Source organism: Monodon monoceros, unplaced genomic scaffold (assembly GCF_005190385.1).
Source record: "Monodon monoceros isolate NGI ecotype Baffin Bay Population unplaced genomic scaffold, NGI_Narwhal_1 Super_Scaffold_5, whole genome shotgun sequence".
Taxonomy (NCBI): domain Eukaryota; kingdom Metazoa; phylum Chordata; class Mammalia; order Artiodactyla; family Monodontidae; genus Monodon; species Monodon monoceros.
The window spans coordinates 10168002-10184788 of record NW_021703782.1 but is presented as its reverse complement, the minus strand read 5'-3'; positions in this window follow the sequence as shown (position 1 = coordinate 10184788).

The window sequence follows — 16787 nt, the reverse complement described above, 5'->3', positions numbered from 1 at the left end:
TGCCTTCTCTCCCATCCTCTGGTCATTCCTTCTGTTTCATTCACGTAAGTCTAGGGTTACAAATTGTCAGATCCACGCTTTGAGGGACAAGAAACTAGCTGAGACTCTGCAACAGCAAAAAGCATTTCCAAATATCACTGTCATTCTGGGGGCTTCCCGGAAAGTCCAGTATTAGCATGGACTGCGGTCTCCCATGAGTGCGCACAGGTAGCCACATCCACTTAGGGAGTCCCCCGAGGGAGGCTGGCCACCTTCCGTGGCAGGGAGGAGAAGCAGTGCCCCATCTGTGCCTTAGGGTTGTGTGTGCCCTCTGTACGCTTGTGTTGAACTCCGTGCAGGCAGCTCCAGAAACTAAGCTTACAGACCTTTTAAAGAGTCTGATTTTAACATAGATTATCAAACATGCCTGTAACAAGGGGCAAACCAGTTGCTTTTCTACAGCCAAATGTGCAGCCTTATCTCTTCCTGTCTCCACATGCCTAGAATACCCTTCTGTCCACCTGGAGGACTCCTCCTCCAAGGAGGGAACTGCCATCTGAGGCCCACCATGTGCTGCTTCTCTATCTAGGCCACCCTTATGCACCCCTCGTGGTCAACGCTCATCTTCCCCCATTAACAAATGAAGACACAGGCTGGTGTCATCATGGCTGGCTGGGCCTGAAGCCCCAGGGCCACCACGTTGCCCATTAGAGTCGGCACCAGCCCTAAATGTCCACGGATCGCATACACATCCACGTGAAAGGTGCCCGCAGAGCAGCCCAGCACAGAAGCCCTGAGCTCAGCTATAGTACTAAGTGGGTTTCGGATTCCAACGCGAGTCACTGACTCGGCCTTTCTCCACTCCACCCCCATGTTTTCAGTCAGCTTATGTTTAAAGAAGACACAAGTATTGAGCAACGAGGCTGTGCTTTCATATTATTTCATCCTCACAACAACCTGTAACCTGAGTCCTGTCACCAGCCTGGTCTTCCCCAGTGCAGGTAGTGGAAGGGCATGATGTCATCAAGAGAGAACGCAGAGCAAAGGGAGAGTCTGCTCTTTCCGTTTCAATAAAAATAGCTTTTTTTGGTTCTAAAACTTATATATGCTCAATATAACAGATTGAAATGAAACAGAAAGGTACAAAATAACCTGAAATCCCACCATCAGACACTGGTAAGCCCTGTGATGAACGTGCTTCCATGCGTCTCACCCGCACCCGAACACACACAGCCATCAGTCACCTTTACGTAAAATGGTCACACAGTGCATGTCGCTTTGTAACCTTTTTCACTCCACAAAATGTAAGTAATACCAGCATCTTCCCGTGTCAGTACACACGGATCTGCTTCATCCTTTTTAATGACTACCTAGCTTCCCATTGTCTGCAGATCCCACACTTTAAGTGGGTCTTCTCATATCTTACATTCTTTTATATCCTCATTGTCACAATAGCTAGAATTGTGTATGAAGCATGGGGGCTGCATACACTCGTTGACTCAATACTAAGATTTGCTTTCGTTTTTTTCTACAAGCCTCACTCATCCGTGACAGGCTTCTGTGTCCCTCCCTGTGGTTCTTCGCCCCCAAGCCCTTCCATCCTTCACTGTTACCCACCTTCCAGGAGATGGGGAAGGAGCAACCTGCCTGCGGCCTGGCCGTGCCCCGGCAGAGGAAGCAGCACCTGCGGTTGGGAGCAAGTCCCATCACACAAAATGCCAAGCTCTGCATCACCGAGAGGTGCCGGAGCGTAAACGTACTTTCATTGAGGTCAGAGGTGACCGTACCTTATCTCATCTCCCCTGATGGAAGTTACTGCTTCAGGTCACATTCCTCAACTGCTCAAGACCTGCAGGGAAGGTTATCCTCTTGTTTCAGGGCCGATCTTGTCTGTGAGGTTAGCGGTATGAGCTAACCTCACAACATTTTTTTTTTTTAATGGTATTTCAGGGCTCACATGCCCCTCTGTAACTCTCTCCCTTTTTTAAAATTAATATTTTTTTATTTTTGGCTGCTTTGGGTCTTCGTTGCTGCGCGCGGGCTTTCTCTAGTTGCGGCGAGTGGGGGCTACTCTTTGTTGCGGTGTGCGGGCTTCTCATTGTGGTGGCTTGTTGCAGAGCATGGGCTCTAGGTGCACGGGCTTCAGTAGTTGTGGCTAGTGGGCTCAGTAGTTGTGGCTCGTGGGCTCAGTAGTTGTGGCGCACGGGCTTAGTTGCTCCACAGCATGTGGGATCTTCCCGGACCAGGGCTCGAACCTGTGTCCCCTGCATTGGCAGGCGGATTCTTAACCACTGTGCCACCAGGGAAGTGAACCAGGAAGACGACAGTCCCTGCTGTCCAGCGGGGCGTGGGGAGGGGCCCGGCACTTGGCCACCACCCCACCCCACCCTCCAAGGAAGAGCCGGCATGGCATCCAGCTGCCTGGGTTTGAGGCTGGCTTCTGCCTCCATCTAGCTTTGCAAAAACTAGGGTCTTGGACCACCGCGTGCTTGGGGTGCTGGGGCAGTAGTTAAGGGACTACTTACGTCAACCTGAAGGAAGGGAAAGGAACGCTGGGGAAAGGGAAGGAGAAAGGGAAGAATATCTGAGCAGACAGGCCTGGTATTGCCCTCACAACAATCCTCCGAGGTAGGAATTTTGGCCCCATTTTATGAATGAGAAACCAAGGTTCAGAATGGTTAAATAACGTAACCAAGGCCACAAAGCTGGTAAGTGAAGAGCTAAGTATAAAGGCAACAGGTTGACTTTCGCAAACTCGCAAAGATTTAAGGACCCTAATACCTATGAGCAGTGGTGGCTCTAGAATTTCTAAAACCGATGGTTTCAGGCTGGCAATTGGGTTGGAAAGGGATTTTTTCTTCTTTTTTTTTTTTGAAGCTATGTTTGCCTTGCAGATGCTCTTTGCTCTCCACCCCCATCAACCTCAAGCCACTTCTCACCACAACTGCCAGTGAGCTCTCCTTTGAAAAACAACTCGAATAAATACAGCCAAGAGACATCCAAATAAGGAACTTAGGAATAGGAATAATACGGAAAGAGAACCAGCAGTAGGTAATTAATCCACTTAAATAGAGAGCTGAAACCAAGTAACTCTGGAAGTTACTCTCAGAGAAAAGGATGGACGCTTCCGAATTAAAATAGAGGAGTAAATGTGCACATCTAGTTTGGCTCCCAACCAAAGCTCACACAGACTAAAGGGGATTTCTTTTTTTTTTTTTTTTTTAATCCACAAGGACAAAAGAGGAGACGAAAGTGCTAAGATTTTGGAAGCTCTAAAGCAGATAGACGACAGTAACTCAGTTGGCAGTTGAGACTGGATAGTGGAGAAATTTCCAGTACAATTTAAGCCACAGGACCTGGCAACACACTGGAGGGAAAGGGAAGAGCCGGAGCAGGACTGAGCCCCTTTACAGGTCCTGGGTCCCCTGGGTTCCCTCCATTCAGCACGTGCTCTGTTACTACCTCAGCAACAGACTGGAGGTGAATTAAGGGAGTCAAACAAGAGAGGATCTTTGGGTGAGAGAACTCCAGACAAAGCCGAAGGTCGGGGTTAACAACTGAGAACAGGTTGATGAAGTGAACCCATGCATATTAAATAGTGAGTACTGAGACTTCCCGCCGTCTTCCCCAGCTCAGTTTTCAGAATGCTGACAAGATGTTTCCCCACAGGCCAGAAATTGACAGGCTCTTCTAGAGAATAACCAGCCCAAGAGAAAAGACTTAAACATACAATCATATAGAGTTCCTCAAGAAACAACCCAGACGGCAACTCCGCGGCAAAATCAGTAAGCCCTGCTCTGATGGGCTGAATGTTTGTGTCCCCCCAAAAATGTATACATTGAAGCCTCAACCCCCAATGTGACTGAATTTGGAGATCAGGCCTTTCTGGAGGTAACTAAGGGTAAATGAGGTCACAGGGTGGGGCCTTCATTCAATAATATTAGACAAGAGACAACAGAGGACAGTGGCATCACCAAGACAGTGACACTATCCATTCCTATAGGCCTTCACTCCCCCTCAAGAAGAACTAACAGTTATTCATGGGCAAGACACCACTGAGAGAACCCTAGAACACAAGAGTGAGCCTGAAGCAAGCACTGCACTGCAGAGACCAAGACACCACATCAGAAGGGTAAGAGGAGCCGCTGCATGCTGACAGCACTGCCTCATCCCCAGGCTGGTGCAGTATCACACTGAGAGGTCGCCCCTGAGTCTACGGCGCCTCCAGTGGGAAAAGAGAGCCAAGGGTACATATCCAGCTCCCACTGTGGGTCCCTTCTTGGGAGCCCCCCACTCTGGTCATGCCCCACAGGAATTGCAGGGGTACCTGCAGGACTTGACCCCCGGGAATCTGATTGTGATGGAGAAGTGGGGAAGGGCTGGCAACAACCACCACTCAGATCTTAGCAGACCGAGTCCTACCTGTGGCGTCTGAGCAGTGGTCCCAACGACTGCAGCCGTTTTGTTCATCTGCAGAGCCAAGATGGGCACAGTCTGGCCCGGGAACTCGGCAGGATACAGGCTTGCCTGATGTGGGCCCTCAAACGAAGAGCTTTGCCAGCCCTGGAGGCTGGTCTGCCCTGGCCCAGGCAGCGGAGCTGAGTCAGAGCCCAGCCTACTGCTGAGTGTAGCTCCCAGCCCTTCCAGCTAGAAAGCCTGACTGGGGACACCTGGGAGGCTGCACAGCCCAGCAGTGCTCAAGCAGAGCAGGGGATATGGCAGGCAGAGCTGATGACCTGTAGAGCAAAGCCAGGGGCACCAACTGGCCAGGGAACTTGGGGAGTGGGTCAGCTTGAGTAAAGACCACAAACAAAAAGCCCTGCTGGGCTTGGAGAATTCCCCTCTTCACCCAAGCAGGAGAGCTAGACCATAGCCCCACCTGCAGCTGAGTGTAGTTCCTGGCCTCTTCTGACCAGAAGGCCTGATCAGGAACACCTGGGAAGCAGCTACGAGCTGGCTTTTCCTCCTGCCCGTGGAGGGGAGCCGAGTCAGCCCCACTCACTGATGAGTGTAGCTTCCAGCCCCACCTGACCAAAAAGCCTGACCATAACACCTGGAAGCTGTGAACCCAGCAACCCTTGAGCAGAGAGCTGGTGGTCTGCAGAGCAAAGCCAGTGGCCCTGTTCAGCCAGGGAACTTGGGGCATGGGTCAGGTTGAGTCAAGACCACATACAAAGAGCCTTGTAGGCCTTGGAACTGGTTCTCCCACTGCACCTGGGCAGGGAAGCTAATTTGTAGCCCCACCCACTGCTAAATGCAGCCCTCTGCTCATCCTACCAGAAAACCTGACCAGAGCACATGGGAAGCTGCACGGCCCACCCAATGGTCCTACTTGCAGAGGTACTTGAACAGAGAGCACACTCACGGCTTTCCCTGTCTGCAGAGCAAAACCAGAGGGCCCAACTGGCCAGGGAATTCAGCGCAGTCTTACCTGATTCAAGTCCCCAAAGAATAAGCCATGCAGGTCCTGGGGCCCATCCTGCTGCCCCTCCAAGACAGGGAAGCTAATTCATAGCCCCATCCTTTGCTGAGTAGAGTGCTCAATCCTGACCATCTAGTAAACTTGATCAGAGAACTGAGGCAACCAGAGAGCTCATCCTACAACTTTGCTTAGGCAGAGAACCAAGTTTGCTTGGGCAGGGAACCAAGCTAGTAGTCCTATCCAACTGTTCTCAGCCAGTGGCACAGCCCCATTCTGCCACCTCAGAGCTCAGGCAGTGGCCTCACCCAAAAATAGACCCTGCTAGCAAGTCTTACCTGCCCAAGAGCATTACCAGCACACACATTCAGAAACGTAAACTGAGCTGCCCGGTGAAGACCTGCCTCTGCCAAAGGAAACATGTCAAGTCTGGAAGAGGAGACCACTTACTCAGATGGACAAACACCAACATAAGGAACCAAGGATTATGAAAAACCAGGTAAACATGACACCACCAAAGGAAACCAATAGAGGTATGATAACTGACCCTAAAGAAATGGAGATCTATGAACTGTCAGACAAAGAATTCAGAATAATGCTCTTAAAGAAGTTTAGTGAGGGCTTCCCTGGTGGCACAGTGGTTGAGAGTCCGCCTGCCGATGCAGGGGACACGGGTTCGTGCCCCGGTCCGGGAAGATCCCACATGCCGCGGAGCGGCTGGGCTGGTGAGCCATGGCCGCTGAGCCTGGGCGTCCGGAGCCTGTGCTCCACAACAGGAGAGGCCACAACAGTGAGAGGCCTGAGTACCGCAAAAAAAAAAAGAAGTTTAGTGAACCACCAGAACACAGTGACAACTAAATGAAATTAGGAAAGCATTGCATAAACAAAATGGAAATTTCAACAAATAAATAGAAAACATCAAAAGAAAACAAACAGAAATCCAGGAACTGAGAATACAATGACTTAAGAAAATACGATTGAAGAGTTCAAAGGAGACCTTCAAAAGCAGACTTGACTCTGCAGAAGAAAGAATCAATGACCTAGAAGACAGGACATTTTAATTTATCTAGTCAGAGGGGTAAAAGGAAAAAAGAATGAAAAGTGGTGAAGAAGGCCTACAGGACTTATGGGACACAATCAAAAGAAGTAATATCCACATTATGGGAATTCCAGAAGAAGAAGAAAGAGAGAAAGGGACAAGAAGTATATTTAAAACAATAATGGCTGAAAACTTCCCAAACCTGGGGAGAGAAATGGACATCCAGATCCATAAAGCCCAGAAGATCTCAAGTAAGTTGAACCTGAATAGGTCTACTCCAAGACATGTTATAATTAAATTGTCAAAAGTCAAAGACAAAAAAAAAACTTTGAAAGTAGCAAGAGAAAAGAGAGAAGATTCACATAAAGAAAACTCAATAAGGCTTTTTAGGCCAGGAAGAATGCCATGGCACATTAAAAATATTGAAAGAAAAAAAACCTGTCAATGAAGTATTCTATACCTGGCAAAGCTGTCCTTCAGAAATGAGGGAGGGTTAAAGACTTCCCCAACAAGCAAAAGCTGAAGGAGTTCATCACCACTAGACCTACCTGACAAGAAGTGCTAAAGGGACTTCTCTGAGTGAAAGTGAAAGGATGCTATTTAACATATTAAAAACATAAGAAGATAGAATAAAACTTGCTGGTAATGGTAAATATATAGTCAAAGTTAGATTTTGTGATATGATAATGGTGGTGCATAATTCACTTACAATTCTAGTTTAAAAGTTAAAAAACAGTGCTTCCCTGGTGGCGCAGTGGTTGAGAGTCCGCCTGCCAATGCAGGGGACACGGGTTCGTGCCCCGGTCGGGGAAGATCTCACATGTCGCAGAGTGGCTGGGCCCGTGAGCCATGGCCGCTGAGCCTGTGCGTCCGGAGCCTGTGCTCCGCAACGGGAGAGGCCATGACAGTGAGAGGCCCACGTACCGCAAAAAAAAAAAAAAAAAAAGTTAAAAAACAAATGTAGTAAAAAAATAACCATAACTACAATAATCTGTTATTGGTTACACAATATAAAAAATTTGTAAACTGTAACATCAATAACCTAAATTGTGAGGCATAAAGTTAGGAATACTATTGAAGTTAAGTTTCTATCAGTTTAAAATATGGTGTTATAATATTAAGATATTTTATGTAAGTCCCATGGTAATCACAGGGGAAAAAGCCATAGTAATTACACAAAAGAACATGATAAAGAAGTCAAAACATACTGATACTAAAAGACCTCAAAACACAAAGAAAGACAGAAGAATAAGAAACAAGGAACAATGGATCTACAAAACAGCCAGAAAGCAGTTAACAAAATGGCAATAATAAGTCCTTACCTACCAATAATTATTTTAAATGTAAATGGATTAAATTCTCCAATCAAAAGACATAGAATGGATGAACGGATTAAAAAAAGAGCGGGGGCTTCCCTGGTGGTGCAGTGGTTAAGAATCCACTTGCCAGTGCAGGGACAAAGGTTCGAGCCCTGGTCTGGGAAGATCCCACATGCCACAGAGCAACTAAGCCCACGTGCCACAACTACTGAGCCCACGAGCCACAACTACTGAGCCCACGAGCCACAACTACTGAGCCCACGTGCCACAACTACTGAAGCCCACGTGCCTAGAGCCCATGCTCCACAACAAGAAAAGCCACCGCAATGAGAAGCCCATGCACCGCAATGAAGTGTAGCCCCCACTGCAACTAGAGAAAGCTGTGCACAGCAACGAAGAACCAAAGCAGCCAAAAATAAATAAATAAATTTATTTTTTAAAAAAGTATCCAACAATATGATACCCACAAGAGACTCACTTTAGCCTTAAAGACATACACAGACTGAGAGTAAAGGGATATGGAAAAAGATATTTCAAGCAAATGCTAACCAAAAAAAGCAGGGGTAGCTATACTTAGACAAAATAGACTTTAAACTAAAAATGGTAAAAAGAGACAAAGAAAGTCATTATATAATGATAAGGGGGTCAATCCATCAAGGAGATATAAAATTGTAAATATTTATGCACCCAACATCAGACTACCTAAATGTATAAAGCAAAACCTAACAGGGCTAAAAGAAATAAACAGCAATACAATAATAATTGGGGACTTTAATACCCCACTCTCAACAATGGATAGATCTTCCAGACATAGTCAATAAGGAAACAGCAGATTTGAATAACACTATAGACCAAATGGACATAACATATACAGAACATTGTACCTGATAACAGCAGAATATACATATTTCTCCAGTGCACACAGAACATTTTCCAGGATAGACCAAATGTTAGGCCACAAAACAACCCTCAGCAAGTTCAGGAAGACTGAAATCATACCAAGTGTCTTCTTTGACCATGATGGTATGAAACTAGACATTAATAATAGGAGGAAAACTGGAAAATATATGAATAATGGAAATTAAACAACACTCTTCTGAGCAACCAATGGATCAAAGAGGAAATTAAAGGGGAAATTAAAAAGTATTTTGAAAAAAACAAAAATGGAAACACAACATACCAAGACTTACAGGTGCAGCAAAATCAGTTCTAAGAGGGAAGGTCAAAGCTATAAACACCTACATTAAGAAACAAGAAAGATCTCAAATTAACAATCTAACTCTATGTCGCAAAAAACTAGAAAAAAAAAAGAAAAAGAAGGAATTCCTTGGCAGTCCAGTGGTTAGGACTCGGCACTTTCACTGCTGGGACCCGGGTCAAATCCCTGGTTGGGGAACTAAGATCCCACAAGCACACAGCATGACCAAAATAAAAGAACAAACTGAGCCTAAAGTTGGCAGAAGGAAGGAAATAATAAAGATCAGAGCAGAAATACATGAAATAGAGAACAGGAAGACAATAAAAAAGATTAATAAAACTAGGAGTTCCTTCTTTGAAAAGATAAAATTGACAAACCTTTAGCTAGACTAACCAAGGAAAAGAGAGGGCCCAAATCAACAAACTTATAAATGAAAAAGGAGACATTACAACTGATATCACAGAAATACAAAGGATCATAAGAGGCCACTATGAACAGCTACATGCCAACAAACTGAACAACCTAGAAGAAATGAAAAAATTCTTACAGTCAACCGACCAAGGCTGAATCAAGAAGAAACTGAAAATCTGAACAGACCAATTACTAATAAGGAGATTGAGTCAGTAATCAAATATCACTCAATGATGAAAAGCCCAGGACCAAATGGCCTCACTGGTGAATTTTACCAAACATCAAAGGAGAATTAACTCCAATCTTTCTAAAAGTCTTCCAAAAATCATAGAGGAGAGGACACTCCCAAACTCACTTTACAAGCCATCATTACCCTGATATCAAAGCCAGAAAAGGACACTACCAGAAAAAAAACTACAGGTCAATATCCCTGATGAATACAGATGTAAAAAATTCTCAATAAAATACTAGCAAACCAAACTCACATTAAAAGGAACATTCACCATGGTCAAGTGGGATTTATCTCTGGGATGCAAGGATAAGTCAACATATGCAAATCAGTCAATGGGATACATCACAGTTATAGAATGAAAGAAAAAAAAAGCATATGATCATCTCTATAGGTACAGAAAAAGCATTTGACAAAATTCATCATACATTCATGACAAAAAAAACCTCTTAATAAAATAGGTATAGAAGGAACGTACCTCAACGTAATAAAGGCCATATATAACAAGCCCACAACTAACATTATATTCAATGGTGAAAGATTGAATGCTTTTTCTCTAAGATCAGGCACAAGACAAGGGTGCCCGCTCTTACCACTCCTATGCAACATGGCACTAGAATTCCCCATCAGAGCAATCAGGCAAGAAAAAGAAATAAAAAGCATCAGAATTAGAAGGGAAGAAGTAAAATTGTCTCTATTTGCAGATGACATAATTGAATATATAGAAAATCATAAAGACTTCAAAACACCATTAGATCTAATCAATGAATTCAGTAAAGTTGCAGGATACAAAATAACATACAAAAATCAGCATTTCTGTACACTAACAATGAATTATCTGAAAAAAAAAATAAAGAAATCCATCCCATTTATAATAGCATCAAAAACAATAAAGTACATAGGAATAAATTTAACCAAGGAGGTGAAAGATCTCTACAAGGAAAACTACAAGACATTGATGAAAGAAATCAAAGAAGACATAAATAAATGGAAAGGTATCTTGTGTTCATGGATCGGAAGAATTAATATTGCTAAAATATCCATACTACTCAAAGCTATCTATAGATTCAATGCAACCCTTATCAAGATTCCAAGGGCATTTTTTTACAGAAATAGGAAGAAATCCTAAAATTTATATGGACCCACAAAAAAAAATAGCCAAAACAATCCTGAAAAATAACAACAAAGTGGGAGGCATCCTGATTTCAAGCTATATTATAAAGTTGTAAACCAAACAGTAAACCAAAACAGTATGGTACTGGCATAAAAACAGACACATAGACAAATGGAACAGCATCAAGAATCCAAAAATAAACCCATACTTATCCAATCATCTAATATTTGGCAAGTGTGCCAAGAATACTCAATGGAGAAAAGACAGTCTCTTCAATAAATGGTGCTAGGAAAATTGGACATTCACATGTAAAAGAATAAAACTAGACCCCTACCTTACACCTCACAAAAATTAACTCAAACTGGATTAAAGACTTAAATGCAAGACCAGAAACCATAAAACTCCTAGGAGAAAATATAAGAAAAATCTCCTTGACATGGGTCTTGGCAATGATTTTCTGGAAATCACACCTAAAGTATCAATACCAGCAACAAAATAGAAATAAACAAGTGGGACTATTCAAAAAAAAAACTTTTGCACAACAAAATAAATGATTATCAAAATGAAAAGACAACCTACAGAATGGGAAAAATCTTTGCAAACAATATATCTGATGAGGTGTTAATAACCAAAACATATAAAGAATTCATACGACTCAACAGCAAAAACAAAACCCCCCCCAAAAAAATAATCCAACTGGAAAATGGGTAAAGGACCTAGACATTTTTCCAAAGAATATATATAAATGGCCAACATGTATATGAAAATGTATTCAACATCACTAATTGTCAGGTAAATGCATATCAAAACCACAGTGATATATCACCTCACACATATTAGAATGGCAATCATCAAAAAGACAAGAGATAACAAATGCTGGCAATTGTGGAGAAAAGGGAAGCCTCATACACTACTGGTGGGAATGTAAGTTGGTGCAGCCACTTGGGAGAAGAGTATGGAGTTTACTCAAAAAGCTAAAAACTATGATCCAGCAATTCCACTTTGGGCTATATATCCAGAAAAATGGAAAACACTAATTTGAAAAGGTACATGCACCCCAATGTTCATAGTAGAACTATTTACAAAGCCAAGATATGGAAACAACCTAAGTGTCCATTAACAGATGAATGGATAAAGAAGATGTGGCAGATATATACAATGGAATACTACTCAACCATAGAAAAGAATGAAATTTTGCCACTTACAACAACATGGATGGACTTGGAGGGCATTATGCTAAGTGAAATAAGTCAGACAAAGAAAGACAAATACTGTATGATATCACTTATATGCAGAATCTAAAAAATAAAACAAACTAGTGAATATAACAAAAAAGAAACAGACTCACAGATATAGAGAACAAGCTAGTGGTTACCACTGGGGAGAGGCAAAACATGGGTAGGGGATTAAGAGGTACAAACTACTATGTATAAAATAAGTAAGCTACAAGAATGTATTGTACAACACAGGGAATATAGCTAACATTACATAATAACTATAAAAGGAATATAACCTTAAAAAAAAGAACACATGTCAAAGATTTTAACTAATTAATGAGGTAACCAGAAAGATGTTAAAACCTATCAAGGGCCTTCCCTGGTGGTCCAGTGGTTAAGAATCCGCCTTCCAATGCAGGGGACGCAGGTTCGATCCCTGGTCAGGGAACTAAGATCTCACATGCTGGGGACAACTAAGCCCATGCACTGCAACTACTGAGCCCGCACACCACAACTAGAGAGCCCATGTGCTCTGGAGCCTGCATGCCACAACTAGAGAGAAGCCCATGTACCACAACAAAACCATAGGCCAATATCACTGATGAACATAGATGCAAAATTCCTCAACAAAATACTAGCAAACAGAATCCAACAGCACATTAAAAGGATCATACACCATGACCAAGTGGGGTTTATTCCAGGAATGCAAGGATTCTTCAATATACGCAAATCAATCAATGTGATAAACCATATTAACAAATTGAAGGAGAAAAACCATATGATCATCTCAATAGATGCAGAGAAAGCTTTCGACAAAATTCAACACCCATTTATGATAAAAACCCTGCAGAAAATAGGCATAGAGGGAACTTTCCTCAACATAATAAAGGCCATATATGACAAACCCACAGCCAACATCGTCCTCAATGGTGAAAAATTGAAAGCATTTCCACTAAGATCAGGAACAAGACAAGGTTGCCCACTCTCACCACTCTTATTCAACATAGTTTTGGAAGTTTTAGCCACAGCAATCAGGGAAGAAAAATAAATAAAAGGAATGCAAATTGGAAAAGAAGAAGTAAAGCTGTCACTGTTTGCAGATGACATGATACTATACATAGAGAATCCTAAAGATGCTACCAGAAAACTACGAGAGCTAATCAATGAATTTGGTAAAGTAGCAGGATACAAAATTAATGCACAGAAATCTCTGGCATTCCTATACACTAGTGATGAAAAATCTGAAAGTGAAATCAAGAAAACACTCTCATTTACCATTGCAACAAAAAGAATAAAATATCTAGGAATAAACCTACCTAAGGAGACAAAAGACCTGTATGCAGAAAATTATAAGACACTGATGAAAGAAATTAAAGATGATACAAATAGATGGGAGAGATATACCATGTTCTTGGATTGGAAGAATCAACATTGTGAAAATGACTCTACTACCCAAAGCAATCTACAGATTCAATGCAATCCCTATCAAACTGCCACTGGCATTTTTCACAGAACTAGAACAAAAAATTTCACAATTTGTATGGAAACACAAAAGACCCCGAATAGCCAAAGCAATCCTGAGAACGAAAAACGGAGCTGGAGGAATCAGGCTCCCTGACTTCAGACTATACTACAAAGCTACAGTAATCAGGACAGTATGGTACTGGCACAAAAACAGAAAGATCAATGGAACAGGATACAAATCCCAGAGATAAACCCATGCACATATGGTCACCTTATCTTTGACAAAGGAGGCAGGAAGGTACAGTGGAGAAAGGACAGCCTCTTCAATAAGGGGTGCTGGGAAAACTGGACAGGTACATGTAAAAGTATGAGATTAGATCACTCCCTAACACCATACACAAAAATAAGCTCAAAATGGATTAAAGACCTAAATGTAAGGCCAAAAACTATCAAACTCTTAGAGGAAAACATAGGCAGAACACTCTATGACATAAATCACAGCAAGATCCTTTTTGACCCACCTCCTAGAGAAATGGAAATAAAAACAAAAATAAACAAATGGGACCTAATGAAACTTCAAAGCTTTTGCACAGCAAAGGAAACCATAAACAAGATCAAAAGACAACCCTCAGATGGGAGAAAATATTTGCTAATGAAGCAACTGACAAAGGATTAATCTCCAAAATTTATAAGCAGCTCATACAGCTCAATAACAAAAAAACAAACAACCCAATCCAAAAATGGGCAGAGGACCTAAATAGACATTTCTCCAAAGAAGATATACAGACTGACAACACACACATGAAAGAATGCTCAACATCATTAATCATTAGAGAAATGCAAATCAAAACCACAATGAGATATCATCTCACACCAGTCAGAATGGCCATCATCAAAAAATCTAGAAACAATAAATGCTGGAGGGGGTGTGGAGAAAAAGCAACACTCTTGCACTGCTGGTGGGAATGTGGATTGGTACAGCCACTATGGAGAACAGTATGGAGGTTCCTTAAAAAACTACAACTAGACCTACCATATGACCCAGCAATCCCACTACTGGGCATATACCCTGAGAAAACCATAATTCAAAAAGAGTCATGTAGGGCTTCCCTGGTGGTGCAGTGGTTGAGAGTCCGTCTGCCGATGCAGAGGACGCGGCTTCGTGCCCCGGTCCAGGAAGATCCCACGTGCCGCGGAGCGGCTGGGCCCGTGAGCCATGGCTGCTGAGCCTGCGCGTCCAGAGCCTGTGCTCCGCAACGGGAGAGGCCACAGCAGTGAGAGGCCTGCGTACCGCAAAAACAAACAAACAAAAAAACAAACAAAAAAGAGTCATGTACCAAAATGTTCATTGCAGCTCTATTTACAATAGCCCAGAGATGGAAACAACCTAAGTGTCCATCATCGGATGAATGGATAAAAAAGATGTGGCACATATATACAATGGAATATTACTCAGCCATAAAAAGAAACGAAATTGAGCTATTTGTAATGAGGTGGATAGACCTAGAGTCTGTCATACAGAGTGAAGTAAGTCAGAAAGAGAAAGACAAATACCGTATGCTAACACATATATATGGAATTTAAGGGGAAAGAAAATGTCATGAAGCACCTTGGGGTAAGACAGGAAAAAAGACACAGACCTACTAGAGAATGGACTTGAGGATATGGGGAGAGGGAAGGGTAAGCTGTAACAAAGCGAGAGAGAGGCATGGACATATATACACTACGAAACGTAAGGTAGATAGCTAGTGGGAAGCAGCCGCATAGCACAGGGAGATCAGCTTGGTGCTTTGTGACCGCCTGGAGGGGTGGGATAGGGAGGGTGGGAGGGAGGGAGACGCAAGAGGGAAGACATATGGGAACATAAGTATATGTATAACTGATTCACTTTGTTATAAAGCAGAAACTAACACACCATTGTAAAGCAATTATACCCCAATAAAGATGTAAAAAAAGTTCCCACATGCTGCAACTAAGACCCGACGCAGCCAAAATTTAATTAATTAATTAATTTTTAAAACGAGAGAGAGAGACAGGAGAGAACCTGCTTCCCTCTCTCCTCTCTGCCATGTGAGGATACAGAGAGAAGACGTCTGTCCGCAAATCAGTAAGAGGGTCCTCATCAGAACCTAATCATGTGGGAACCCTGGTCTCAGACTTCCAGACTCCAAAACTCTGAGAAATAAATTTCTGTTGTTAAAAAACCAACCAAACAAACCTATCAAAAGATCAACTGAGAAGCTAGATATGTACATATGGTTTAATTACGGGTTAAATACAAAACTGGTTAATGTCCAACAGGGCCATAAACCTTTGGGGTTATCTATTCCGCCAGACAGAAATGATTTTCATCTCTACCTGACGACCATCTGCAAGTTAACTTAACCTCTGCCCCAAGGGCTTGTGAAATACCTAGTAAATAGAGTCAGGCCTAGCATTGCACTGAAAGAACACTTTCAGTGTTCTCTCTTTTTCCTGTTTCCAAGTTTCAGATAACTTTTCCTGCAAAAAGCCGAACATGCAGCAAAATTAATAAAACACAAAGCAATGGGAGACTAATCCACTTCTGTCAGAGTAAGATCAACATTTTTTATCTTTTATAAGAACTATAAGTGGAGTATAACCTTTAAAAATTGTGAATCACTATATTGTATACCTGTAACTTGTCTAACATTGTACAGCAACTATACTCCAATAAAAAAAAAAAGATCAAACAATCTTTTAAAAAATAAGGAGAAATATAGAGCCGGGGTTACAGTCTCAAAGCTTGCAGGGGATTATCATAAATGAAGTAGGTTTAAGAAAAAGATCAACAACCAAAAGTATAATAACCTATGTGTAAGTACATCCTTCACGCAGGACGTGATGGTACTCTTCCTGCTGTCTCAGAGTTTGGGCTGAAGTCCCCAAGCTGAGGCTGATAGCGACAAGGACCTCTACTTCTACAGACGGTTGAGATTTAATAAACTAACATTTTAATAAATGAGAGCAGATCCAATAACCCAGTGAACTAGAGCAGAACCAATCTAGCTGGACACCCCCAGCCTAGAACAAGAAGACTGAAAAGAGAATTACTGGCAGGGAATTCACAGGACTAGAAGAGGGAGGCAGGGGCCTCCCACAGGCCAGCTGAGAGGTCTCCAGGAAAAGTACTGAGCCGGATGGGGAGCTCCCAGGGAAGGGGTGCCTGAGGTCTCCCTCCAGCTATAGAAACTCATGGGACCATCTTGGTGGGGCCACCAGGATGTAGATGGTGAGAGAGGGTTGGGGAGAACCCGAGTCAGAGGATACATGTGAACATAAGCTCATGAGCAGTGAGTAGGAGTGCAAGGATGGACACATCCCCATGAGGCAAGAGGATCCAGGGAACACAGCCTGCTTGAAACACCTTGAAGTTC